This window comes from Nylanderia fulva, unplaced genomic scaffold (assembly GCF_048542155.1).
Source record: "Nylanderia fulva isolate GAGA-0341 unplaced genomic scaffold, ASM4854215v1 Scaffold236, whole genome shotgun sequence".
NCBI classification, from domain to species: Eukaryota; Metazoa; Arthropoda; class Insecta; order Hymenoptera; family Formicidae; genus Nylanderia; species Nylanderia fulva.
The window spans coordinates 1-7,904 of NW_028190300.1; the positions used below are offsets into that span (position 1 = coordinate 1).

Sequence of the window (7,904 nt, forward strand, 5' to 3'; positions counted from 1 at the left end):
AGGGGGACGAAAAAGGTGAAGGGGGGAAAGGGGAACAAAAGAAGGTGAAAGAGGCAAAAAGAGGGTGAAAGGGGACAAAAAGAGGGTAAAAGGAAAACGAAGAGGGTGAGAGGGGACAAAAGGGCGAGAGGAAAGAAAGGGGGTAAAGGGACGAAAGGGGGGGTGAAAGAGGAAAAAGGGGGGTGAAAGAGGAGAAGGGTAAAAGGGGGGACAAAAGGGGGGTGAAAGAGGGTGAGAGAAAATGAAAGAGGGTGAGAGAGGGCGAAAGAGGGTGAAAGAGGGCGAAAGAGGGTGAAACATGGTGAAAGAGGACGAAAGAGGACGAAAGAGAGTGAAAGAGGCGAAAGAGGGTGAAAGAGGACGAAAGAGGGTGAAAGAGGGTGAAAGAGGACGGAAGAGGGTGAGAGAGGACAAAAGAGGGTGAAAGAGGCGAAAGATGGTGAAAGAGGACGAAAGAGGACGAAAGGGGGTGAAAGAGGACGAAAGAGGGTGAAAGAGGGTGAAAGAGGGTGAAAGAGGGTGAAAGAGGGTGAGAGAGGACAAAAGAGGGTGAAAGAGGCGAAAGATGGTGAAAGAGGACGAAAGAGGACGAAAGGGGGTGAAAGAGGACGAAAGAGGGTGAAAGAGGGTGAAAGAGGGTGAAAGAGGGTGAAAGAGGGTGAGAGAGGGTGAAAGAGGGTGAGAGAGGACGAAAGAGGGTGAATTAGGGCGAAAGAGGGGTGGGAGTGGGGGTGGGGGTGGGGGCGTGGGGACGGGATGTGGGAGGAAAAGGGGTGGGTGGAAGTTGAGGGAGGTGTGAGTGAAAGGTGAGAAGAGATTTATATATATATATATAATCCTGATGACGTCAGCGGACAGAGAAGAAGAAGAAGACGACGTTTCTTAATTTTTCATGAAAAACGTCACTTTTTGACCGCTTGTATCTCCGGAACGGCTTGACCGATTTTATTTTTTCTTGGCTCAAATTACTCGTGGCGATGCCGCCTTTCAGGTTATATTACGTGCATTTCAAAATTTTTTATATTTTAGTAGTTCTACACCCCCAAAAAATGGACTTTGATGGTGCAGGATAAGGAGACTTGTAGTGTCTTTTAAGGTCTTTTAGAGTTTGAATTAAGGTCTTTTAGGGTTTGAACATGGCCGGAGACACTACCGCGTCTCCTAATAAATCAAAATGGTTTTATGTTAATGATGAATCCATTTCATGTAAACAATGGCCACGAGGTGGTAAGAATTTATATATATTGTTTTTAGAACAATGTGAGTAAATTTTATCTATTAATATGTTATATAATATTCTCACATATCAGTGATATTAATATATATGTATAAAAAATAGAGGAATTAATAGAATGTTTATTAAATTTCTAAATTATAATAATTAATAAATATTCCTTATAATTATAAAGATACACTAGTGCTCGATACAAAAATGTAAACATTTAAATAAATTATTAAGCTTCACGATATACTTATTAATGAAATCATTATTGATTAAAATCATACATTGATATGAATAATTTGACATTTTAAGAAAAAAAAATTAATTTAAAAAAAATGTGTAACATATTACACAAAGAATTTTATTTTGAATTTAAAAAATATACAAAAATCATTAAATAAAATCCACATGTATATATAAAAAAAGTAGTGTGTGCGTGTGTGTGTATTTATATAATTTTTTAATTGCATGCATGTATACTGACAATATATATACGTTTGTATCTTAAAACAATAAAATGATTAATGATCAACGATTATCCACATCATCCATGAAGTACCACCATTGGCATATTAAGTTTTTAAAAGTGAATTGTTGTCTGGCGCCATATACTACATTATATTATTTAATATTGTATCTAAGAGTAAAAGAAGAATCACAATGGATAAATATAATTATATAAATAATAATCCAATAAACAGTGGCTATCTTATCATTCATATATGACTTTTAAATTTTTGGGATACTATAAAACTTTTTCTTGACCAAAATGATTATGAATCAAAAATAAAAAAATCAAGACAATATTTATTATTTCTGATATATTTCTAATATAAAATTCTAATGTGTGGCATATTTCCTATTTCTAAAACATAGTTTAAATTTTTTAATTTTTCCAAGTTCTAGAAACAAACATTTAATTGTTGCAGCCAAAGTCATTACAACTTTTAATAATAATTTTCCAAATTATTTGAAAATCAGCTTTTAAAAAAAGGATGTGATATTAATTTTAGATTTTCTAAAATAGATAGTAGAGAATTACAGCAATTAGTAAGTGATATTAATCTAATATTTGTGAAAAAATGTCTCGCGAGAAATTAATGAAAGAAGAACACGCAGGCATATTTAGAAATGTTCAAGAGAATTATCTACAATTTTGTATAACTGCTACCGAGGAAATTAGTAAAAAATTATCCATTAAAAATAGATTAAAAATTTTCCAACAAGATATAGTATTCTACATATAGTATTGATAAAGAAACATTATTTAATGATATTTTCTTTTTTATTTAAATCCTCGGTGGTATTAATAACAATGCTTTAAAAATTATATAAGGAATTATATAATATTACATCTACATTTTACAAGTAGCAGAAAAAGAACATTTATCAAAAATAAAAAATAAATAAATTTTGATGAGATGTGAAAATAAATTTCAAAACACAAGTATCTCAATATAAAGTTTCTTTTAAATGCTCTTAGATAACTTTCCAATTGTAATTCAGAAAAAATGTTTTCTATGCTATCAGATATAAAAACAAAAAAAATTAAAATAAACTTTTGTGCGAATATATAAATGTTAGTTGTGTGTTAAAATCAATGATAAAAGCAAGAAAAAAATTTCTTCTGGACATGAAGATTAATAAATGTAAAGCATTTGTTATAAAGGGTACAAATTATATTCTATTTGTCCTAAAAAAGAAAGCATAGTTCAACGTTATATGTTACCGATAATAATCCTAGTATTTCATTAGCTAATGATGTATAGAATGATATTTTTCAAAATAAAATAAATTATATAAATGGACATTATTATTTTTATAATGTAATAATAGTTTTGCTCACTTAATTATATATATGTATATAAAATAAAATTTGTCTGTAATAGATGTCGTACTTGTAAAAAATCAGAGTATGTAAAAATATCATCCTTAAAAGACATCACACTTGTCAAAGACAAGTGTGTAAAAAATATTTTGTGAAAGACATTACATTTATAAATAAGAAATATAGTACAATATTATGTAATATAATGTGGTATAATATGGCTCCAGGCGAAGGTCCATTTAAAAAAAACCTAACGCGCCATTGATGGTACCTCATATAGGTGGTGTGGAAAATCATCATTAATTTCGTTGTTTCTAAATACAAATGTATACATGTGTAATCTGTATATGTTTGTGTCAAAAAAGAATTAAAATTATTACATATATACAAAAATTATATAATATATAGGTAGTATTAAAAAATATTATATTTTATAACAGATTATTATTAAAATATAATTTGAATAAGTTAACTTTAATAAGTATTAATAAATATAACTTTAATATATGTATTAATATTAATAATCTTTTATCGCTTTACAAAAAGCAGAGATATAAACATATATTACTCATTATATTAAAATTTATTCTTTGTATGTGAGTATCAATTTGAATTGAATGTGAGTGTGATGTTATATTACTAAACATGATATATATATATTGTATATATACTTGTAGCATTCATCATCCACACCTTTCATTTACACTCTACACTTTTATTACACCTTACACTTTTCACTGCACTTATACATTTTTTTTACATCTTTATACATTTGTAATAACTTCAATTCATTAATATACATAATGTTTTTAAGAAAAATCAATATTTCCATAACAACACATTCATTCATTTATTTGTTACATATTAATTCTTTTTGTTCTTTCGCTTTATACTTTCAATAAATAAACATTACTTTTTCAAAGATCTGGTGAATTTATTTATAAGTCGCTACATTTTTGGTGACCCCGACGTGATATTAAAGCCTACGTGATATTAAAGCCGACGCATTTTAAAGGCTGATGCGGAATAAGTGCCAAGTGATCGTCGTATTTGAAGTCTGCGAAATATTATCATCGCTTGGAAGAATTGCTGGATATTCTGATTTTAAGAGATTCATTCTTCGGATCTTTGAAACATCAGAGGCGGATTAGTCCTTCACGGAAATTCTCAAATCATTTTATCGGATTCCTGGAACAAGAGGAAAATGCCAATCGATAGATCACCAGTTAGACCCTGTTCGGATACACAGATTGATATGGATTTGGCGAGCGGATCAAATCAGGTTGGATCAGAAAATATTAATATTTTACCTTCTCAAACTGGACATCAGGTGAGTGATCCTATGTTACAAATTCACTCAAATGAGTTTCGTTTATTAAAACTACCGACTTTCTGGCATAAACAACCTAAACTCTGGTTTGCTTCTATTGAAAGTGAGTTTACGGTTTATCGAATTCGATCAGATGATATTAAATATAGTTCTGTCATTCGTCATCTTGATGAACAAGCCTTAGTAAACATATCTGAAGTCATTGAAAATCCACCTAAAACAGATAAATATAATTATTTAAAGAAAATATTAATAAATCGCTTTACGGATTCAGAGGAAAAACGTTTGAGACAAATATTAGCTGGAATTGAACTTAATGATAAAAAGCCTTCGGAATTACTTCGAGAAATTCGTCATTTGTCTGGAGGATCTTTAGCAGATAGTGTTTTGCAAATGATTTGGCTTCAACGCTTACCACATAGAATTCAAACGACTTTAGCCGTAGTAGAGGATGTTCCTCTTGTTAAACTTGCGGAATTAGCCGATAAAATTGCTGATCGGGACGGCGGTTTGCAAGTCGCGGAAGTTTCCAATAATACAAGTAATAAATCTTCGGATTTCGCGGATTTGCTACGAAGAATCGAAGCTCTAGAAGTTTCTCGTCGTCGAGATCGTTCCAAAAGCCGGTCTAGAGAGAATAGAAGATTTAGATCGTTATCGCGTAAGAAAGACAAATCAAATAAAGATATTAAAAATACATCAATTTGTTTTTACCATAAGAAGTTTGGTGATAAGGCTAAACGATGTACTTTACCTTGTTCTATGTCCAAAACATTCTTGGCTTCACAGGAAAACTAAAAACGCCGCTTAAGACTGAGGCTGCTTACGACGGTGTTTCTAACAATCGCCTCATTATTTTCGACAGACATTCAAATTTGAATTTTCTTGTCGATACGGGCGCTGATATATCGTTGTTACCTAAAAAGGTTTTATTGAAGCCGTGGCATACTAATTTAAAACTTTTTGCCGCAAATGGTACTCAAATTAATACTTACGGTTCTAAAACTTTAATTTTGAACCTCGGTTTAAGGAGAGAATTCAAATGGAAATTTTGTGTCGCGGATATTCAACGTCCTATTTTAGGCGCCGATTTCCTTTGTCATTTTAATCTCCTAATTGACATTAAAAACAAGAAATTGATTGATAATGTTACCGGTCTTACGAATACTGGAAAAATTCAAGAAGTTGCACATTTGTCAATTTTTACCACATCTCCTGATTCTGTGTACCACAAATTTTTAACCGAATTTCCAGAACTCACCCGTTTTTCTCCAATTTCCTCGGTAAAAACACATGGTGTTGAACATCATATCGTTACGGAAGGTTCTCCTAAATTTTCGACTCCCAGAAGACTTACTCCTGAGAAACTTAAATGTGCCAAGGAAGAATTCAAGTCTATGATGGAGCAAGGAATTTGCAGACCTTCAAGCAGCTCCTGGGCAGCCCCTCTACATATGGTACCTAAAAAGGAACAAAATTCTTGGAGACTGTGTGGTGATTATCGTGCACTCAATTCAGTGACTATCCCGGATCGTTATCCCTTACCTCATATTCAAGATTTTTCTTCTTCACTTTTTGGTAAGAATATCTTTTCTAAAATCGACTTAGTTAAAGCGTACTATCAAGTACCCGTCGCTAAAGAAGATATTCACAAAACAGCTGTCACTACTCCATTTGGGCTTTTTGAATTTGTCGTAATGCCTTTCGGTTTACGAAACGCAGCCCAAACTTTTCAACGGCTCATGAACTCTTTACTTAATGATTTGAGTTTTGCCTTTTGTTATCTTGATGACATTCTTATTGCTTCTAAAGATGAGAAAGAACATTTTGCTCACTTACGCATTATTTTTGATCGTCTTCAACAAGCTGGAATGACAATCAATGTCGCTAAATGTCTTTTCGGTCAAAGCGAGATTTCTTTTCTTGGTTACTTAGTTTCTAACCAAGGAGTTAAACCTACATCCGAAAAAGTGAAATCAATTATTGATTATCCTAAACCTAAGACACTTCATGAATTACGCAGATTCTTAGGAATTATCAATTATTATCGTCGCTGTCTCAAGGATGCTGCAAATCATCAAGCTCTGTTAACAGAATATTTAAAGGACAGTCGCAAGAGGGATAGAAGAATTATTTCTTGGACTAAAGAAGCGGAATTAGCTTTCGAGTCATGTAAAGAAGAACTTTTACAAGTTACTACCCTTTCTCATCCTGCTCCTCATGCTCCTCTTATTTTAACTTGTGATGCTTCTGACTTTGCTGTTGGTGCATCACTTGAACAGTCTATTGATGACGATATCAAACCAATAGCATTTTTCTCAAAGAAACTAGACAAAGCTCAAAGAAATTATAGCACTTATGATAGAGAACTTCTTAGCATTTATTTGGCTATTAAACATTTCAGGCATTTTGTTGAAGGAAGACAACTGTTTATCAGAACTGATCATAAACCTTTGATTTTTGCTTTCCGTCAGAAATTGGATAAAGCGTCACCAAGACAGATCAGACAATTGGATTTTATTGCTCAATTCTCTACAAATATTACCTATATTTCTGGAAAAATGAATTCAGTTGCTGATGCTCTGTCAAGAATTGAATCTATTTCAATGCCTATTATAGTTTCTTTAGAAGAACTTGCTAATTATCAGAAAGAAGATGAAGAACTTCAAGTTTTACTTTCTTCAAATTCTTCACTTCTGTTGAAGAAACTTATTCTTTCAGGATCAACCATACCTATTTATTGTGATTGCTCTTCGGAATTAATTCGTCCATATGTTCCTAAACTCTTACGCAAGAGAATTTTTGATGTTGTTCATGGACTCGCTCACCCCAGCGGCAGATTGACATGTAAACAATTACTACTGAAATTCATTTGGCCTTCTTTGAAGAAAGATGTGAAGGAATGGACTCGAACTTGTCTTCCATGTCAACGTGCGAAGATTTCAAGACACACCAAGAATTCTCCAATTAAGATTGCAATTCCTGATCAACGCTTTCAGCATGTGCATTTAGACATTGTTGGACCACTTCCTATTTGTCAAAATTACCGTTATTGTCTTACTATGATTGATCGTTTTTCCAGATGGCCTGAAGCTGTTCCTATTTCTGAGATTTCTGCTGAAACTATTTCTACAACATTTTATTCACATTGGGTAGCACGTTTTGGTTCTCCTATCAGCATTACAACAGATCAAGGTCCTCAGTTTGAAGCAGCTTTATTCAAAGCTTTAACAAACCAAATTGGATGCCAAAGGATTAGAACTTCTGCTTATCATCCTGCTTCAAATGGAATTCTGGAAAGATGGCATAGGACTTTGAAAGCAGCGATTATGTGCCACGAAACAACCAACTGGGTAGAATCTTTACCTTCAGTTCTTTTGGGATTACGTTCGTGTTTCAAAGAAGATTTAAAAGCTTCACCTGCAGAACTTCTTTATGGATCCACTCTTCGTATTCCTGGAGAATTTTTCATTGAAGAAGATTTTCCTGCAGATCCTGAAATCTTTCTTGAAAAACACAGGATT

The 7,904-nt window shown here is 32.8% G+C and overlaps 1 long non-coding RNA gene across 2 annotated transcripts; it reads right to left on the reverse strand.

Annotated features, from left to right (window-relative positions):
• Positions 1-3,068: 3,068 nt before the first annotated feature.
• LOC146723075 (uncharacterized) lies at positions 3,069-6,542 on the reverse strand. Of its 2 annotated transcripts, none has more exons than XR_014924776.1 (7): positions 5,926-6,542; positions 5,642-5,841; positions 5,376-5,547; positions 5,135-5,298; positions 4,796-5,008; positions 4,361-4,594; positions 3,069-4,238 (listed from the first exon to the last, which is right to left on the reverse strand). It is a non-coding gene; the product is annotated as an uncharacterized LOC146723075 (long non-coding RNA). The 2 variants fall into 2 exon arrangements; XR_014924777.1 differs by having other exon boundaries at positions 5,376-5,492; positions 5,926-6,541.
• Positions 6,543-7,904: the final 1,362 nt, after the last annotated feature.